We start from the raw sequence: 20,491 nt of genomic DNA on the forward strand, positions 1-20,491 counted from the left end.
CATCAAACACTCCCAGGACAGGTACAGCGCGGGGTTAGATACAGAGTAAAGCTCCCTCTACACTGTCCCCATCAAACACTCCCGGGACAGGTACGGCACGGGATTAGATAGAGAGTGAAGCTCCCTCTACCCTGTCCCCATCAAACACTTCCAGGACAGGAACAGCACGGGGTTAGATACAGAGTAAAGCTCCCTCTACACTGTCCCCCATCAAACACTCCCAGGACAGGTACAGCGCGGGGTTAGATACAGAGTAAAGCTCCCTCTACACTGTCCCCATCAAACACTCCCGGGACAGGTACGGCACGGGATTAGATAGAGTGAAGCTCCCTCTACACTGTCCCCATCAAACACTCCCAGGACAGGTACAGCACGGGGTTAGATACAGAGTAAAGCTCCCTCTACACTGTCCTCATCAAACACTCCCGGGACAGGTACAGCACAGGGTTAGATACAGAGTAAAGCTCCATCTACACTGTCCCCATCAAACACTCCCCGGACAGGTACAGCACGGGGTTAGATACAGAGGTAAGCTCCCTCTATACTGTCCTCATCAAACACTCCCAGAACAGGTACAGCATGGGGTTCGATACAGAGTAAAGCTCCCTCTACACTGTCCCCATCAAACACTCCCAGGACAGGTACAGCACGGTGTTAGATACAGAGTAAAGCTCCCTCTGCACTGTCCTCATCAAACACTCCCAGGGCAGGTACAGCACAGGGTTAGATACAGAGTAAAGCTCCCTCTACACTGTCCTCATCAAACACTCCCGGGACAGGTACAGCACGGGATTAGATACAGAGTAAAGCTCCCTCTACACTGTCCCCATCAAACACATCCAGGACACGTACAGCACGGGGTTAGATACAGAGTAAAGCTCCCTCTACACTGTCCACATCAAACACTCCCAGGACAGGTACAGCACGGGGTTAGATAGAGAGTGAAGCTCCCTCTCCACTGTCCCCATCAAACACTCCCAGGACAGGTACAGCATGGGGTTAGATACAGAGTAAAGCTCCCTCCACACTGTCCCCATCAAACACACCCAGGACAGGTACAGCACGGGGTTAGATACAGAGTAAAGCTCCCTCTACACTGTCCCCATCAAACACTCCCAGGACAGGTACAGCATGGGGTTAGATACAGAGTAAAGCTCCCTCGAAACTGTCCACCATCAAACACTCCCAGGATAGGTACAGCAACACGTTAGATACAGAGTAAAGCTCCCTCTACACTGTCCCCCATCAAACACTCCCCGGACAGGTACAGCATGGGGTTAGATACAGAGGAAAGCTCCCTCTACACTGTCCCCATCAAACACTCCCAGGACCGGTACAGCATGGGGTGAGATACAGAGGAAAGCTCCCTCTCCACTGTCCCCATCAAACACTCCCAGAACAGGTACAGCACGGTGTTCGATACAGAGTAAAGCTCTCTCTACACTGTCCCCATCAAACACTCCCAGGACAGGTACAGCAACACGTTAGATACAGTGTAAAGCTCCTTTGACACTGTCCCCCATCAAACACTCCCAGGACATTCTGGGGATCATTTTTTTTTTTTTGCTTGGGAAATGTTAAATTTGGTTGAGTGGCCGGTGTGGAACCTGTAACGAGGGAAGTGAAATCAGGTCCGCGGAGGTGAAGTTGCCATGACGACGCTCCAGCTGGTCACATGGTCAGCAAAGGGAAGGAAGGAAGTCTCCTTGAAAACCGCGCTCTCCCCTCCCCCCTCCCCCCCTGCTCCCCCTCTCCGCCCTGCCCCCCCCCTCCCCCGCCGCCAACCCGCCCACTGCCACCCCACTGTAACCGACTTGATGGAAAGCAGAACAGAAAGTGACGTGAGTCACTGTCACACAACACGTCTAAGAAACACTTCTCCAGCCCTCCCCCCGCCACCCCCACCCCTCAGGACGTCCCAAAGCCACGAACAGACAATGACCAACTTGTTGTGCGGTGAGGTCACAATTCGAAGGTCGGAAGTTCAGCAGGCAATTTACGCACGGCAAGATCCCACAAGCAGCACAGCGGCACCGTGGTTAACACTGCTGCCTCACAGCGCCAGGGACCCGGGTTCGATTCCCGGCTCGGGTCACTGTCTGTGTGGAGTTTGCACATTCTCCCCGTGTCTGCGTGGGTTTCCTCCGGGTGCTCCAGTTTCCGCCCGCAGTCCGAAAATGTGCGGGTTAGGTGGATTGGCCATGATAAATTGCCCTTCAGTGTCAGGGGATTGGTAGGGTAAATACGTGGGGTTACGGGCATGGGGCCTGGGTTGGATTGTGGTTGGTGCAGACTTGATGGGCCAAATGGACTCCTTCTGCACTGTGGGGATTCTATGATTTTTATGATGACACAGACCATCTTTTTTGTTCAGTGATCATGGTTGAGAGATGCATCACCCTACCCCGCCTGCTCTCATTCTGAAAGACAACACCTCTGACAGTGCAGCACTCCCTCAGTGCTGACCCTCTGACAGTGCGGCACTCCCTCAGTACTGACCCTCTAACAGTGCGGCAGTCCCTCAGTTCTGACCCTCTGACAGTGCGGCACTCCCTCAGTACTGACCCTCTGACAGTGCGGCACTCCCTCAGTACTGACCCTCTGACAGTGCGGCGCTCCCTCAGAACTGACCCTCTGACAGTACAGCACTCCCTCAGTACTGACCCTCTGACAGTGCGGCACTCCCTCAGTACTGACCCTCTGACAGTGCTGCACTCCCTCAGTACTGACCCTCTGACAGTGCGGCACTCCCTCAGTACTGACCCTCTGACAGTGCTGCACTCCCTCAGTACTGACCCACTGACAGTGCTGCACTCCCTCAGTACTGACCCTCTGGCAGTGCGGCACTCCCTCAGTACTGACCCTCTGACAGTGCGGCACTCCCTCAGTACTGACCCTCTGACAGTGCGGCACTCCCTCAATACTGACCCTCTGACAGTGCGGCACTCCCTCAGTACTGACCCTCTGACAGTGCGGCACTCCCTCAGTACTGACCCTCTGACAGTGCGGCACTCCCTCAGTACTGACCCTCTGACAGTGCGGCACTCCCTCAGTACTGACCCTCTGACAGTGCTGCACTCCCTCAGTACTGACCCTCTGACAGTGCGGCACTCCCTCAGTACTGACCCTCTGACAGTGCGGCACTCCCTCAGTACTGACCCTCTGACAGTGCGGCACTCCCTCAGTACTGACCCTCTGACAGTGCGGCACTCCCTCAGTACTGACCCTCTGACAGTGCGGCACTCCCTCAGTACTGACCCTCTGACAGTGCGGCACTCCCTCAGTACTGACCCTCTGACAGTGCAGCCCTCCCTCAGTACTGACCCTCTGACAGTGCGGCACTCCCTCAGTACTGACCCTCTGACAGTGCGGCACTCCCTCAGCACTGACCCTCTGACAGTGCAGCACTCCCTCAGCACTGACCCTTTGACAGTGCGGCACTCCCTCAGTACTAACTATTCAGGTGAGCGTTCATTTTCGGCACTGAAGAGGATCAAAATCTATTTGCTCTCAACAATGAGCGATGAGAATCTGGCCCTCATGCACATTGAATCAAAGAACAAAGAACAGTACAGCACAGGAAACAGGCCCTTCGGCCCTCCAAGCCTGTGCCGCTCCTTGGTCCAACTAGACCAATCGTTTGTATCCCTCCATTCCCAGGCTGCTCATGTGACTATCCAGGTAAGTCTTAAACGATGTCAGCGTGCCTGCCTCCACCACCCTACTTGGCAGCGCATTCCAGGCCCCCACCACCCTCTGTGTAAAAAACATCCCTCTAATATCTGAGTTATACTTCGCCCCTCTCAGCTTGAGCCCGTGACCCCTCGTGATCGTCACCTCCGACCTGGGAAAAAGCTTCCCACTGTTCACCCTATCTATACCCTTCATAATCTTGTATACCTCTATTAGATCTCCCCTCATTCTCCGTCTTTCCAAGGAGAACAACCGCAGTCTACCCAATCTCTCCTCATCGCTAAGACTCTCCATACCAGGCAACATCCTGGTAAACCTTCTCTGCACTCTCTCCAATGCCTCCACGTCCTTCTGGTAGTGCGGCGACCAGAACTGGACGCAGTACTCCAAATGTGGCCTAACCAGCATTCTATACAGCTGCATCATCAGACTCCAGCTTTTATACTCTATACCCCATCCTATAAAGGCAAGTATACCATATGCCTTCTTCACCACCTTCTCCACCTGTGTTGCCACCTTCAAGGATTTGTGGACTTGCACACCTAGGTCCCTCTGTGTTTCTATACTCCTGATGACTCTGCCATTTATTGTATAACTCCTCCCTACATTATTTCTTCCAAAATGCATCACTTCGCATTTATCCGGATTAAACTCCATCTGCCACCTCTCCGCCCAATTTTCCAGCCTATCTATATCCTGCTGTATTGCCCGACAATGCTCTTCGCTATCCGCAAGTCCAGCCATCTTCGTGTCATCCGCAAACTTGCTGATTACACCAGTTACACCTTCTTCCAAATCATTTATATATATCACAAATAGCAGAGATCCCAGTACAGAGCCCTGTGGAACACCACTGGTCACAGACCTCCAGCCGGAAAAAGACCCTTCGACCACTACCCTCTGTCTCCTGTGGCCAAGCCAGTTCTCCACCCATCTAGCCACATGCTTTGATCTGTTGATTCACATGCTGTTATCGACACTTTTGTAAACCAAAATACATGGAAGCTTTTTAAAGTACATATTGTGAAGAAAGTGAAAAATAAATGAATAAAAGGGCTGTAATTGATCCATATAACTTTATGATATTATACATGTTGTACATTGTACTTTGTACAACGACATAAGTTATCTAACATCACTTAAAATCACTTTATTCTATTCAACGAAGGGTGGGGCAGGGGGCAAGGTCAGGGGGCCTTACTAAAGCTCAGCCTCGGGGTCCGGGTGGTAGTTAATCCGCCACTGACTTCCCCAGTACTGACCCTCTGACAGTGCGGCACTCCCTCAGTACGGACCCTCTGACAGTGCAGCACTCCCTCAGTACGGACCCTCTGACAGTGCAGCACTCCCTCAGTACTGACCCTCTGACAGTGCGGCACTCCCTCAGTACGGACCCTCTGACAGTGCAGCACTCCCTCAGTACTGACCCTCTGACAGTGCAGCACTCCCTCAGTACTGACCCTCTGGCAGTGCGGCACTCCCTCAGTACTGACCCTCTGACAGTGCGGCACTCCCTCAGTACTGACCCACTGACAGTGCGGCACTCGCTCAGTACTGACCCTCTGACAGTGCGGCACTCCCTCAGTACTGACCCTCTGACAGTGCGGCACTCCCTCAGTACTGACCCTCTGACAGTGCAGCACTCCCTCAGTACTGACCCTCTGACAGTGCAGCACTCCCTCAGTACTGACCCTCTGGACAGTGCGGCAGTCCCTCAGTACTGACCCTCTGACAGTGCGGCACTCCCTCAGTACTGACCCTCTGACAGTGCGGCACTCCCTCAGTATTGACCCTCTGACAGTGCGGCACTCCCTCAGTACTGACCCTCTGACAGTGCAGCCCTCCCTCGGTACAAACCCTCTGACAGTGCGGCACTCCCTCAGTACTGACCCTCTGACAGTGCGGCACTCCCTCAGTACTGACCCTCTGACAGTGCGGCACTCCCTCAGCACTGACCCTCTGACAGTGCGGCACTCCCTCAGTACTAACTATTCAGGTGAGCATTCATTTTCGGCATTGAAGAGGATCAAAATCTATTTGCGCTCAACAATGAGCGATGAGAATCTGGCCCTCATGCACATTGAATCAGACATGCTTTGATCTGTTGATTCACGTGCTGTTATCGACACTTTTGTAAACCAAAATACACGGAAGCTTTTTAAAGTACAAATGTAAAGAAAATGAAAAATAAATGAATGAAAGGGTTTAATTGATCCATATAACTTTATGATATTATACATGTTGTACATTGTACTTTGTACAACGACATGAGTTATCAAACATCACTTAAAATCACTTTATTCTATTCAACGAAGGGTGGGGCAGGGGGCAAGGTCAGGGGGCCTTACTAAAGCTCAGCCTCGGGGTCCGGGTGGTAGTTAATCCGCCACTGACTCCCTCAGTACTGACCCTCTGACAGTGCGGCACTCCCTCAGTACTGACCCTCTGACAGTGCGGCACTCCCTCAGTACTGACCCTCTGACAGTGCGGCACTCCCTCAGTACTGACTCTCTGACAGTGCGGCACTCCCTCAGTTCTGACCCTCTGACAGTGCGGCACTCCCTCAGTACTGACCCTCTGACAGTGCGGCACTCCCTCAGTACTGACCCTCTGACAGTGCTGCACTCCCTCAGTACTGACCCTCTGACAGTGCAGCACTCCCTCAGTACTGACCCTCTGACAGTGCGGCACTCCCTCAGCACTGACCCTCTGACTGTGTGGCACTCCCTCAGTACTGACCCTCTGACAGTGCCGCACTCCCTCAGTACTGACCCTCTGACAGTGCGGCACTCCCTCAGTACTGACCCTCTGACAGTGCGGCACTCCCTCAGCATTGGCCCTCTGACAGTGCGGCACTCCCTCAGTACTGACCCTCTGACAGTGCGGCACTCCCTCAGTACTGACCCTCTGACAGTGCGGCACTCCCTCAGCACTGACCCTCTGACAGTGCGGCACTCCCTCAGTACTGACCCTCTGACAGTGCGGCACTCCCTCAGTACTGACTCTCTGACAGTGCGGCACTCCCTCAGTACTGACCCTCTGACAGTGCGGCACTCCCTCAGTACTGACCCTCTGACGGTGAAGCACTCCCTCAGTTTGTCTCGATGGTTTTCCCCCTCTCACCCCCATATCTCCCTTCCAGTATTTCTCCAATTCCCCTTTTGAAAGCTCCAATTGAATCTGCTTCCACCGCCCTTTCAGGGAGGGTCTCCCCTCTGAAACTGGGCCAATCTGCATGACTGGATTTCTGTGTTGAATTTTTTTATCCTGCTGATGTGGGAATTGTATAATTTTAACTTTACCACAATCCAGTTTTGGCATCAGTCCCTATCATAATCAGGAAAACCCCTCATTTCCATGTTCAAGGGTCAAACCGTCAGCAGCAATTGGCAAGGTCAAACTTAGGCCTCAGCCTGTCCTAGGAGTAAATTTCTGAGGAGTCCCAGGCAGGAGTGCACCCATCCTGGGACCACCCCCTGTCAGTTCCATACCCCGCCCCTCCCCCCCACCAAACTTCTTGCTGTTAAGGTCAAAACTGTTTGGAAATCATTTTTAAAATCCCCCGTAGTTCTACCTGGAAAGACCCTGTTACTCATTTGTTCAGGCAAAGGGGAAGATATTCGATTCTGATCCAATGATATCATGCTGGGACCAGTTTATCAGTCCCGTGGGCAAAGTTCCCTCCCATGTTTTTGCTCGGGTATTGAGCAGATCCGGAATCAGGAGACCGTTCTACCTGCGGGGCCACTGGCCCAAGCCTCATTGGGAGTCACATTCGCGCTACACAAGCCCCAAGCAATGACCATTATCCAACAAGTTAGGGACTCTCACCATCTCCCCCTTGACAGTCAATGGCATCACCGCCACTGAATCCCCCACAGTCAACATTCTTGGGTTTACCATTGACCAGAAACACATCCCCATCACTGAATCCCACCCCCTCCCTCCTCCCCTGCACTACCCACCCCCCCCAACCTCCCCCCCCCCCTTCCTCCCGCCCCGCCGCAACTATCAACATCCTGGGGGTCACCATTGACCAGAAACTCAACTGAACCCAGCCTTATAAACACAGTGGCGACAAGCGCATGTCAGGGGCTGGGAATCCTGCGGCGAATAACTCACCTCCTGACTCTGACTCCCCCCAAAGCCTGTCCGCCATCGACAAAGACACAAGTCAGGAGTGTGATAGGTGTGGATAAAGTAGGCGTGGAGCGGATGCTTCCTCTTATGGGGCATTCTAGGATGGGGGACCATAGTCTTAGGATCAGGGGCAGCAAATTTAAAACAGAGTTGAGGAGAAACTACTTCTCCCAGAGGGTTGTGAACCTGTGGAATTCACTATCCTAAAGTGCGGTGGGTGCTGGGACAGTGAGTACATTTAAGGAGGAGTTAGACAGATATTTAATTGGGAATGGGGTTGAAGGGTTATGGGGAGAAGGCAGGAAAATGGGGATGAGGAGCATATCAGCCATGATTGAATGGCGCAGCAGATTCGACGGGCCGAATGGCCTAATTCTGCTCCTATACCTTATGAACTTATGAATAGTCTCCACTTGCCTGAATGGGTGCGGCTCCAACAACACTCAAGAAGCTCGACACCATCCGGTGCGGCCAAATTCCCCTCCAATTCGATTTTCAAGTTTGCTGACGACACCACCGTAGTGGGTCGGATCTCAAACAATGACGAGACAGAGAACAGGAATGAGATAGAGAATCTGGTGAACTGGTGCGGCAACAATAATCTCTCCCTCAATGTCAACAAAACGGAGGAGATTGTCATCGACTTCAGGAAGCGTAAAGGAGGACATGCCCCTGTCTACATCAACGGGGACGAAGTAGAAAGGGTCGAGAGCTTCAAGTTTTTAGGTGTCCAGACCACCAACAACCTGTCCTGGTCCCCCCATGCCGACACTATAGTTAAGAAAACCCATCTGAAGACTAAGGAACTTTGGCATGTCAGCTGCGACTCTCACCAACTTTTACAGATGCACCATAGAAAGCATCCTTTCTGGTTGTATCACTGCTTGGTCTGGCTCCTGCTCTGCCCAAGACCGCAAGAAACTACAAAAGGTCGTGAATGTAGCCCAATCCATCACGCAAACCAGCCTCCCATCCATTGACTCTGTCTACACTTCCCGCTGCCTCGGAAAAGCAGCCAGCATAATTAAGGACCCCACGCACCCCGGACATTCTCTCTTCCACCTTCTTCTGTCAGGAAAAAGATAAAAAAGTCTGAGGTCACGTACCAACCGACTCAAGAACAGCTTCTTCCCTGCTGCCGTCAGATCTTTGAATGGACCTAAAATATTAAGTTGATCTTTCTCTAAACCCAACTATGACTTTTTTTTATTCATTCGTGGGACATGGGCGTCACTGGCTGGCCAGCATTTATTTCCCATCCCTAGTTGCCCTTGAGAAGGTGGTGGTGAGCTGCCTTCTTGAATCGCTGCAGTCCATGTTCTGTGGGATGATCCACAATGCCGTTAGGGAGGGAATTCCAGGATTTTGACCCAGCGACTGTGAAGGAACAGCGATATATTTCCAAGTCAGGATGCTGAGCGGCTTGGAGAGGAAAGTGCAGGTGGTGGTGTTCCTATGTATCTGCTGCCCTTGTCCTTCTAGATGGAAGTGGTCATGGATTAGGAAGGTGCTGTCTAAGGATCTTTGGTGAATTGCTGCAGTGCATCTTGTAGATAGTACACACTGCTGCTACTGAGCGTCGGGGGGTGGAGGGAGTGAATGTTTGTGGTTAGCGTGTCGATCAAGCGGGGCTGCTTTGTCCTGGATGGTGTCGAGCTTCTCGAGTGTTGTTGGAGCCGCACCCATCCAGGCGAGCGGGGAGTATTCCATCACACTCCTGACTTGTGTCCTTGTAGATGGTGGATAGGCTTTGGGGAGGCAGGATGTAATACTGTAATATCACAAAGTTAAAGGTAAAGTTTATTTATTAGTCACAAGTAGGCTTACATTCACACTGCAATGAAGTTACTGTGAAAATCCTCCAGTCGCCACACTCCGGTGCCTGTTCGGGTACACTGAGGGTGAATTTACCATGGCCAATGCACCCTAACCAGCACGTCTTTTGGACTGTGGGAGGAAACCAGAGCACCCGGAGGAAACCCACGCAGACACGGGGAGAACGTGCAGACTCCACACAGACAGTGACCCAAGCCGGGAATGGAACCCGAATCCCTGGCGCTGTGAGGCAGCAGTGCTAACCACTGTGCCACCGTGCTGCCCCATTCTGCACTCTCTCCTTTCCTTCTCCCCTATGTACTCTATGAATGGCATGTCTGTATTTTGCCTGCTTTGTCTGCATAGCGCGCAAGAAACAATACTTTTCACTGTATCCCAATACATGTGACAATGGTAAATCAAATCAAACACCACTATCTGCCGTTTTGGGATTTGAACCCAGCTCCCCAGAGCATTACCTGAGTTTCTGGGTTAATGAGCTGGCAATAATACCACTGGGCCATCGCCTCCCCGCAATCCTGGGCCTAATTATACAATGCAATAGGTGCCACTGTGACATCTGATGTTGACATAGTTGAGGGGAAACAGGTTTGGGGCCTAGTGAGTCAGGTTCCCACAATATGGCCTCCCCCACACCTGGACTGCTTCATTATCACCACAAACCCAGCCTCAATTCAGTCACTTCCTTTCATTTCCACATCACCATGACGATCTCATTCAAGATATACAACAACTAATTAATTTGGATACTTGAGGAGAATAAACATCCGTTCAACGCATTCTTATCAGGACTCCTGATCTCAAACTGTGATTGGAAGACTTGGGCACATTGAAGGCCAAAAGGATAGATCAAATATTCCGGGCAGGCTGATGTGGAGCCTGACAGGGGACATATCAGTCAAATATTTGCCCCGGGATCCCTCTCAGGAGATATCAGGGACAGGTGACCAAATACTGGATCAAAGAGTTTTTATGTAGGAAGGGGGTGAGACGGGCTTTAGGGAGGGAATTCCACAGCTTAGCCGCCCGACCCCCCAGGCAGCTGAAGGCACGGCTGCCAATGGTGGAGCGATGGGACTCGGGAGATGCTCAAGAGGCCGGAACCGGAGGAGCGCAGAGACCTCGGAGGGTCACAGGGGGCTGGAGGAGGTTACAGAGATAGGGAGGGTTGGAGGGGCTGGAGGAGGTTACAGAGATAGGGAGGGGTGTAGGGGCTGGAGGAGGTTACAGAGATAGGGAGGGGTGTAGGGGCTGGAGGACGTTACAGACATAGGGGGGTTTGTAGGGGGCTGGAGGAGGTTACAGAGATAGGGAGGGTTCAGGGGCTGGAGGAGCTTACAGAGATGGGGAGGGTTGTAGGGGGCTGAATGGGGCCTCCTCCTATTCCTGTGTAACAGGCTCGAGGGGGCTGAAATACTCCTGAGGCTAAGGCTCCAACCAGTCTGGAGTGTGTGCATAAACTCCATATCCTCTGTCCTACACTCTGTCTCTTCCTCCTCTCTCTATATTTCCTTCTCTGCTTCCCCTTCACTACCACCTCCAGCGTAGAAACTCCGACACCCGTGACTTGGTCGCTGGTTTCAACATGTGTTTCCTGCAGCGTGCCAGGGTACAGGATGAAGCAGAAACCAAAACCAAGGAGAGAGTGTGACATCTGTGAACCGAAAACCACAAATGTTTTGTTTCAGCCGAAGTTGCACATTGGCACAGAAGGGCGAACTTAAACCTTCTCTCTCAGTGACGAATTACAGAAACCCCGCCCCCGCTTCTATCTGCTGAGTGACAGTCCATAACTCTGACATCAGTCTCCCGACAGCTCAGAATCTCAGGAATGAATTCTATTCACCATTCCACAAAGCTCCCTTTTAAAAAAATGTCATCTGAAACTCTGGTTCCTGAGAATGAGGGGCACGAATGAGGGGCGAGAATGCGTGAGCAAAAGTATTTGATCTACATGTTCAGTCCCAGCCAAAGAACTCTACAGACAACGCAATACTTCAGTCACTTTATTAATATCGGAAATTCCCATCGACTACTGGATTCCCAACCAAAGGCTCCCATTGAAGACCATTCCTCTAATCTCCTAACTGTCCCATCAAAGACCATCCCTCTAATCCCATAACTCTTCCATCGAAGACCGTCCCTCTAATCCCATAACTCTCCATCGAAGACCATCCCTCTAATCTCCTAACTCTCCCATCGAAGACCATCCCTCTGATCCCCTAACTCTCCCATCGAAGACCGTCCCTCTAATCCCATAACTCTCCCATCAAAGACCATCCCTCCAATCCCCTAACTCTCCCATTGAAGACCATCCCTCTAATCCCCTAACTCTCCATCGAAGACCATCCCTCTGATCCCATAACCCTCCCATCGAAGGCCATCCCTCCAATCCCCTAACTCCCACATCGAAGACCATCCCTCTAATCCTTAATTGTCCCATCGAAGACCGTCCCTCTCATCCCCTAACACTCCCATCGAAGACCATCCCTCTAATCCCTAATTGTCCCATCGAAGACCATCCATCTCATCCCCGAACCCTCCCATCAAAGATCATCCCTCTAATCCCCTAACTCTCCATCGAAGACCATCCCTCCAATCCCCTGACTCTTCCATCTTGGATGTCCTTTGGCCGATTATGAAAGTAGTGCAGGTGATCATGTGATAGAAACTAGCCTCCATTTATGGAGAGGCACATGTCATAGAGTCATAGAGTAGTTGTAGTTGTGCCTCCTTCACTATTACCTGCTTCCACAAAGCCTACATTCCTACGTGCTATTCTAGAGATGCAATGACCATAATGTGAAGCAAACCGCAGACCCCTTTTGGCTTGGCCCTCTAATGTGCTGGTGTGGGAGCGAACAGGAATCAGCTTAGTTAGAAGGGAAGAAGACTTCCTTCAGAAGACAGTTGTTCATCTCTTGAGTAACACACAGCAATGTAGACTTGTCGACAATAATGATGGATAATTATAGCAACACATTGCATAGAATGCATTAGGGATAGTTTCCTAGAACAATACGTAATGGAGCCAATCAGGGAACAGGCTATCCTGGGCCTGGTAATGAGGCAGGTTTCATAAATTACCTCATAGTCTAAGATCTGCTCAGAAGTAGTGACCATAGCATGATGGGTGGCACGGTGGCACAGTGGTTAGCACTGCTGTCTCACAGCTCCAGGACATGGGTTCGATTCCCGGCTTCGGGTCACAGTCTGTATGGAGTTTGCATATTCTCCCCGTGTCTGCGTGGGTTTCCTCCGGGTGCTCCGGTTTCCTCCCACAGTCCAAAGATGTGCGGGTTAGGTTGATTGGCCGTGGTAAATTGACCCTAATGTCAGGGGGATTAGCAGGGTAAATGAGGGTAGTGGGAATAGGGCCTGGGTGGGATCGAGGTTGGTACAGACTCGATGGGCCAAATGGTCTCCTTCTGTACTGTAGGAATTCTATGAAACAATTAAATGAGGATAGAGTTGGTTAAAGTGGACTGGGCGGAGAGGTTAGCAAGAAAGACAGTAAGCGAGCAGCGGCAAACATATTGAGGAGGTAATTCCTAATTCTCAGCCAAAATATATCCCAGTGAGGAGGAAAGATTCTAAGAGAGAGATAAACCAACTATGGCTCAGTGAGGAAGCTAAGGAGAGTATTACGTTGAAAGAAAAAGCACAGAAAGGAGTCAAAGTCAGCCATAGCCCGAAAGATTGGGATGAATTCAAAATCCAGCAAAGGAGGACCAAAAAGATAATACAAAGAGAGAAAAAAATTAAAAGTTTATTTATTAATGTCACAGGTCAGCTTACATTAACACTGCAATGAAGTTACTGTGAAAGTCCCCTAGACGCCACACTCCGGCGCATGTTCGAGTACACTGAGGGAGAATTTAACACGGCCGCTGTACCTAACCAGCGTGTCATAGACTCGAATAGAATCATAGAATCCCTACAATGCAGAAAGAGGCCATTCAGCCCATCGAGTCTGCACCAACAACAATCCCACTTAGGCCCGATACCCGTAACCCCACGTATTTACCCTGCGAGTCCCCCGACACTAAGGGACAATTTATCACGGCCAGTCCACCTGCACATCTTTGGAGTGTGGGAGGAAACCGGAGCACCCGGAGGAAACCCACGCGGACACGGGGAGAACATGCAAACTCCGCACAGACAATGGGGCAGCATAAAACTGACAATAAGAGCTTCTCAGTTAAATGCGAGGTGATGCATTTTGGAAGATCAAATTCAAGTGTGAATTATACAGTAAATGGCAGAACCCTTGGGAGCATTGACACCACAGAGGGATCTGGGTGTACAGGTCCACAGTTCCCTGAAAGTGGCCACTCAAGTGGATAAGGTGATCAAGAAGGCGTGCTTGCCTTTATCAGGCTCCAGCTCCAGAAACCTTTAGTTAAGCCACATTTAGAATATTGCGCACAGTTCTGGTTGCCACACTGCCAGAAGGACGTGGATGCTTTGGAGAGAAAGTGCAAAGAAAGTTCACCAGGATGTTGCCTGGTCTCGAGGGCGTTGGCTACGAGAAGAGGTTGAATAAACTAGGATTGTTTTCACGGAAAGGCGGAGGCTGAGGGGTGACCTGATAGAGATCTACACAATGATGAGAGGCGTAGACAGAGTGGATAGTCAGAGGCTTTTTCCCCAGGGTGGAAGTGTTAATTACAAGGGGGCACAGGTTCAAGGTGAGAGGGGGAAGTTTTTCACGCAGAGAGCGGTGGGTGCCTGGAACGCGCTGCCAGAGGAGACAGCGGAATGGCAAGTTCAAAGGGCAACGAGAGGGGCGCAATAAATGCTGGCCCAGCAATGCCCACATCCCACAACTGAATTTAAATTTAAATTTACTACAATTAGGTGAGATCACCGATTGGTCAGCTTTGTTTGGTAAATAAATCTTACCGAATATGGTTGCCGTGTGGGGGAGGCTTATTTAAGATGGATCCACACATCCTCTCAGTCACCGATCTGGAAGTATCGATGTCGTAACGCACCTTGCAGAGCTAACGCAGGAATGCAGTTTACGCTTAGGGCTACTTTATTCGGTTACATCACTGACTGAGGAATGCAGTCAGGCAAGGACTAACTCAGAGTACCGTACCCTGGCAATAGCTCTGCTGTCCAATCCCATCATCGGAGGTGTTAATGGCATCAAACAAACTCTCCAAGGGGCCAATGGAGTGCTTCCTGTCCCAATCACACATCACAAGGAAAGGCCATTCAGCCCCCATCGTTCCTGCACTAAATCTTAAAGTTTACTTATTAGTGTCATAAGTAGGCTTACATTAACACTGCAATGAAGTTACTGTGAAAATCCCCGAACCGCCACACTCCACCGTCTGTTCGGGTACACGGAGGGAGAACTTAGCACCTAACCAGCACGTCTTTTGAACTGTGGGAGGAAACCGGAGCACCCGGGGGAAACCCACGCAGACACGGGGAGAATGTGCAAACTCCACACAGACAGTGACCCAAGCCAGGAATTGAACCCAGGTCCCTGGGGCCGTGGGGCCGCAGTGCTAACCACTGTGCCACCCAAAAAGAAACAGGCCCTTTGGCCTACCATGTCTACACCAACCACCAAATACCTATACTAATCCCATTTCATTTATATATTAGTGTCACAAGTAGGCTTACATTAACACTGCAATGAAGTTACTGTGAAAATCCCCGAACCGCCACACTCCGGCGCCTGTTGGGGTACACTGAGGGAGAATTTAGCACAGCCAATGCACCTAACCAGCACGTCTTTGGACTGTGGGAGGAAACCGGAGCACCCGGAGGAAACCCACGCAAACACAGGGAGAATGTGCAAACTCCACATAGACAGTGACCCAAGCTGGGAATCTGACCAGGGTCCATGGTGCTGTGAGGCAGCAGTGCTAACCACTGTGCCACTGTGCCGCCTAGTTCTTATGTCCTCTACATGTTCATTGAAGGACCTCATTTGGGCGGCACGGTAACACAGTGGTTAGCACTGCTGCTTCACAGCTCCAGGGACCCCGGTTGGATCCCGGCTCGGGTCACTGTCTGTGTGAAGTTTGCACATTCTCCTCGTGTCTGTGTGGGTTTCCTCCGGGTGCCCCGGTTTCCTCCCACAGTCCAAAGATGTGCGGGTTAGGTTGATTGGCCAGGTTAAAATTGCCCCTTAGTATCCTGAGATGCATAGGTTAGAGGGATTAGCGGGTAAATATGTAAGGATATGGGGATAGGGCCTGGGTGGGATTGTGGTCGGTGCAGACTCGATGGGCTGAATGGCCTCTTTCTGCACTGTAGGGTTTCTATGCTTCTATGGTTCTGATACCTGAAACGGTTCATTACATCACCCCCACTCATTCCTCCGCCACGGGGAGGATTATAAATCCGAGCCTCAGGCAGACTGAGTAACCTCCCTCGATGGTGCTCACTGATCTAGGGTGTAAATTGTTTTGGGGAGTGGGGGGGAGGAATGTGTGTGTGGGGTGGGGGGTGGTGTTTACACACATGTTGATATCCCTCCAGCCGCTGGCAATGATTGACTCCACTGCCTTCAGGCCGAGGGGGGTGCATTGTGCAATGAATCTCACTGCGCTTGGTCCACATGTGTGCAGCTGGTGATCTCAGAGGAGGGAGGAGCCTCTCGAGGGGAAAGTCCATGTTTTCCTTTTCGGTTTCAGCCGACAATATCCAACAGTTCTCTGGTGAGGAATACACTTGATCTGAGGCTGGCCGAGTGAGTGGATCACACATTTCTCTCCTGCTGACAACACGGACAATCCCTCGGGTGACAAGCTCTCAGCCTTCTCTACGTGCCCTAGGTAAGTCCCACAGAGACGTTTAGACCTGATGAAACAGATCTTAAAACTCCTGAGACAAAAATAAAACCTTGTGCGAAACAGCTTGCCAAATTCCTTTGAGAATAATTTCTATCTGAAGCAGAACTTCTGCGAATAGTTAATAAATTGAGTTAAATTTAAATCTGACCTTTGTTTAAAATGCACAGTGAGAATTAAATTAAATGTAAATTCAGCATTTGAGAATCGTCTGAAGTGAATGATAATTTTCATGGGGCAATAATTTCTCTCCAGAGAGAAATGTTTCTTTTAACTTTAATTTATGAGTGTCACAAGTAGGTTTACATTAACACTGCAATGAAGTTACTAGGGGATGAAAATCCCCTAGTCGCCACACTCCGGTGCCTGTTCGGGTACACTGAGGGAGAATTTCGCACCTAACCAGCATGTCTTTCGGACTGTGGGAGGAAACCGGAGCACCCGGAGGAAACCCACGCAGACACGGGGAGAACGTGCAGATTCCGCACAGACAGTGACCCAAGCCGGGAATCGAACCCGGGTCCCTGGCGCTGTGAGGCAGCAGTGCTAACCACTGTGCCACCGTGCCACCCACACTAGGGGCAATAATTTCTACTTGGAGAGAAATGTTTGGGAATAATTTAACACTTGAGTGAAGTTTTTGTCTGAGAATTATTCAGTTTTTTTTGTGAATAGTTCAAAATTGAATTTAAACTTTTGATTTTCATCTAAACTTCTTGGAATTATTTCAAGTTAAAATTAAAATTTGGGGAAATTTTTTGCAAGTAAATTTTCAAGTATCTTAAAACTGTTAACAGTCAATTGATATTTTTATAAAAATAAATCTGTTGTGTGAACTTAATTTTTTATTCTTTTGTGGGCTGTCGCTGGCCGGGTCCAGCATTTATTGCCCATCCCTAATTGCCCCTTGAGAAGGTGGAGGGTGAGCCGCCATCTTGAACCCGCCGCAGTCCCTGAGGTGTAGGTACACCCACAGTGCTGTTAGGGAGGGAGTTCCAGGATTTAGACCCAGCCACAGTGAAGGAACGGCCGATATATTTCCAAGTCGGGATGGTGAGTGACTTGGAAGAGAACCTCCAGGTGGGGGTGTTCCCAGGTATCTGCTGCCCTTGTCCTTCTAGATGGTAGCGGCCGTGGGTTTGGAAGGTGCAGCCGAAGGAGCCTTGGTGAGATGCTGCAGTGCATCTTGTAGATGGTACACACGGCTGTCACTGTGCGTCGGGGGTGGAGGGAGTGAATGTTTGTGGTTAGCGTGTCGATCAAGCGGGGCTGCTTTGTCCTGGATGGTGTCGAGCTTCTTGAGTGTTGTTGGAGCTGCACCCATCCAGGCAAGTGGGGAGTATTCCATCACACTCCTGACTTGTGTCCCTGTAGACGATGGACAGGCTTCAGGGAGTCAGGAGGTGAGTTACTCGGGCATCTTGAGTGTTGTTGGGGGTTTGGTATAATGGAGAATTCCTGACAGAGAATTCCATGGAAAAATGCTTCATCTCCACGTGTTTGGACTCCATTTTTTGGTACTGTCAACAATTGGTAATCTTGCAGTTGATCAATCTTCCCCCCGTCAGGGGAAGCAGGGAAGAGTCCAAACGGATTCAATGAGACCACAACAGGGAATACTGTGCCCAGTCTTAGTCTTCTTATCTCAGGAGAATTAGACCTGTCTCAGATGGAGTGTGGCAAAACCTCACTAGCCAGATTCCGGGGCTGGCACGGTGGCACAGTGGTTGGCACTGCTGCCCCACAGCCCCAGATTCAATTCCCGGCTTGGGTCACTGTCTGCGTGGAGGTTGCATGTTCTCCCCGTGTCTGCGTGGATTTCCTCCGGGTGCTCCGGTTTCCTCCCACCGTCTGAAAGATGTGCAGGTTTGGTGAATTGGCCATGCTAAATTGTCCCTTAGTGCCCAAAGATGTGTAGGTTAGGTGGATTGGCCATGCTAAATTGTCCCTTAGTGCCCAAAGATGTGTAGGTTAGGTGGATTGGCCATGCTAAATTGTCCCTTAGTGCCCAAAGATGTGCAGGTTTGGTGAATTGGCCATGCTAAATTGTCCCTTAGTGCCCAAAGATGTGTAGGTTAGGTGGATTGGCCATGCTAAATTGTCCCTTAGTGCCCAAAGATGTGTAGGTTAGGTGGATTGGCCATGCTAAATTGTCCCTTAGTGCCCAAAGATGTGCAGGTTAGGTGGATTGGCCATGCTAAATTGTCCCTTAGTGCCCAAAGATGTGTAGGTTAGGTGGATTGGCCATGCTAAATTGTCCCTTAGTGCCCAAAGATGTGTAGGTTAGGTGGATTGGCTGTGCTAAATTGACCATTAGTGTCCAAAGATGTGCAGATTAGGGCAGAGGGCCTGGGTAAGATGATCTTTCGGGGAGATGGGGGAGATGGTGGCATAGTGGTAATGTCACTGGACTAGTGATCCAGAGACACCCATGCTGGGTTCACAGGTTCAAATCCAAGCATGGCAACTGGTGGAAGTCTAATTCAATTAATTTGTGACTTTTACCCAGGAATAGGATGGGAATAAAGGGATATAGTCCCCCGGAAAGGTAGAGGGTTTTAGTTCAGATAGGCAGCATGGTTGGTGCAGGTTTGGAGGGGTGAAGGGCCTGTTCCTAGGCTGTAATTTTCTTTGTTTTTTAAGTCAGTGCAAACTGGATGGGCCAAACAGCCACTCTCTGCACTGTTGGGATTCTGTGGTGCTGTGAAGAGGGGTGTCTTATGACGAGATATGGAGGAGTTTTGGCCGATGTCTGCCAGAGGTCAGAAGATCTAGTGAGGCAAATAGCTAAAGATGAGCTGAATGCGAGGTAGGCCCATTCACAAGTCTGATGGCAGCAGGGAAGAAGCTGTTCTTGAGTCGGTTGGTACGTGACCTCAGACTTTTGTATCTTTTTCCCGATGGAAGAAGGTGGAAGAGAGAATGTCCGGGGTGCGTGGGGTCCTTGATTATGCTGGTTGCTTTTCCGAGGCAGCGGGAAGTGTAGACAGAGCCAATGGATGGGAGGCTGTTTTGCGTGATGGACTGGGCTACATTCACAACCCTTTGTAGTGCCTTGCGGTCTTGGACAGAGCAGGAGCCATACCAAGCTGTGATACAACCAGAAAGAATGCTTTCTATGGTACATCTGTAAAAGTTGATGAGGGTTGTAGCTGACATGCCGAATTTCCTTAGTCCTCTGAGAAAGTAGAGGCGCTGGTGGACTTTCTTAACTATAGTGTCGGCATGGGGGGACCAGGACAGGGTGTTGGTGATCTGGACACCTAAAAACGTGAAGCTCTCGACCATTTCCACTTCACCCCCGTTGATGTCGACAGGGGCATGTTCTCCAATACACTTCCTGCAGCTGATGACGATGTTTTTTAAGGACTGAGCAAAACATCCTCTCCACATCCACCCTGCCACATCCTGTGGGAATTTGTAAATGTTTATCGAGGTCTCCCCCTCATTATTTGAAATTCACGGGAATACAAACCCAGTCTCTTGGATCTCTCCTCAATCCTGGGGTTCAATCTGGCGAACCTCCACTGCACGCCCTCTGTGGCAAGTACAATAGAGTGACACCCCCTCAAGCGACGTCAAGGTACTTCAGGTTGTAGGAACAGAAGGAATTCTGGGTACAGGGGGTCACAGCCATTGTCTACCTTGCAGTCAAGCTCCAGCCTTTACAAATTGACTACGTGGCTTCCGGATGATTCTGCCTCAGGGGGGACTCCACCCTGTGGGCTGATCACTCGCTCTCTGTCCCCATTAGTCCCTCAAGTCAGGTGACCCTCTTCTTCCGTGCTGTCTTAAAGAGACAGACCCCACAATTACTCCAGCGACAATATCCCTCCCTAAATAAGGAGACCAAAACAGCGCACAATACTTACCAGGCCCTGGATAACTGCAGCTTGACATCTGTACTTCGTGCAGAGGAGGTTAAGGGGGAGATTGAATCGAGGCGTTCAGAATCACGAGGGGGGCGCGGGGTTTGGATGGAGTGAATGAGGAGAAAGTGTTTCCAG

At 50.6% G+C, this 20,491-nt stretch overlaps 2 protein-coding genes across 3 annotated transcripts in view; both read left to right on the forward strand.

Moving 5' to 3' along the window:
- Positions 1-20,491, forward strand: part of LOC144508369 (CD276 antigen homolog) — a 309,505-nt gene that overhangs the window by 45,268 nt on the left and 243,746 nt on the right. The gene's annotated exons all lie outside the window — the stretch shown is intronic.
- The window catches only part of LOC144508367 (programmed cell death 1 ligand 1-like), a 33,487-nt gene continuing 29,348 nt past the window's right edge, over positions 16,353-20,491 (forward strand). Inside the window, exon 1 of the mRNA XM_078236221.1 lies at positions 16,353-16,469. The gene's annotated coding sequence lies outside the window, so the exon portion shown is untranslated. The remainder of the gene's footprint in view (positions 16,470-20,491) is intronic.

This window comes from Mustelus asterias, chromosome 20 (genome assembly GCF_964213995.1).
Source record: "Mustelus asterias chromosome 20, sMusAst1.hap1.1, whole genome shotgun sequence".
NCBI lineage: Eukaryota > Metazoa > Chordata > Chondrichthyes > Carcharhiniformes > Triakidae > Mustelus > Mustelus asterias.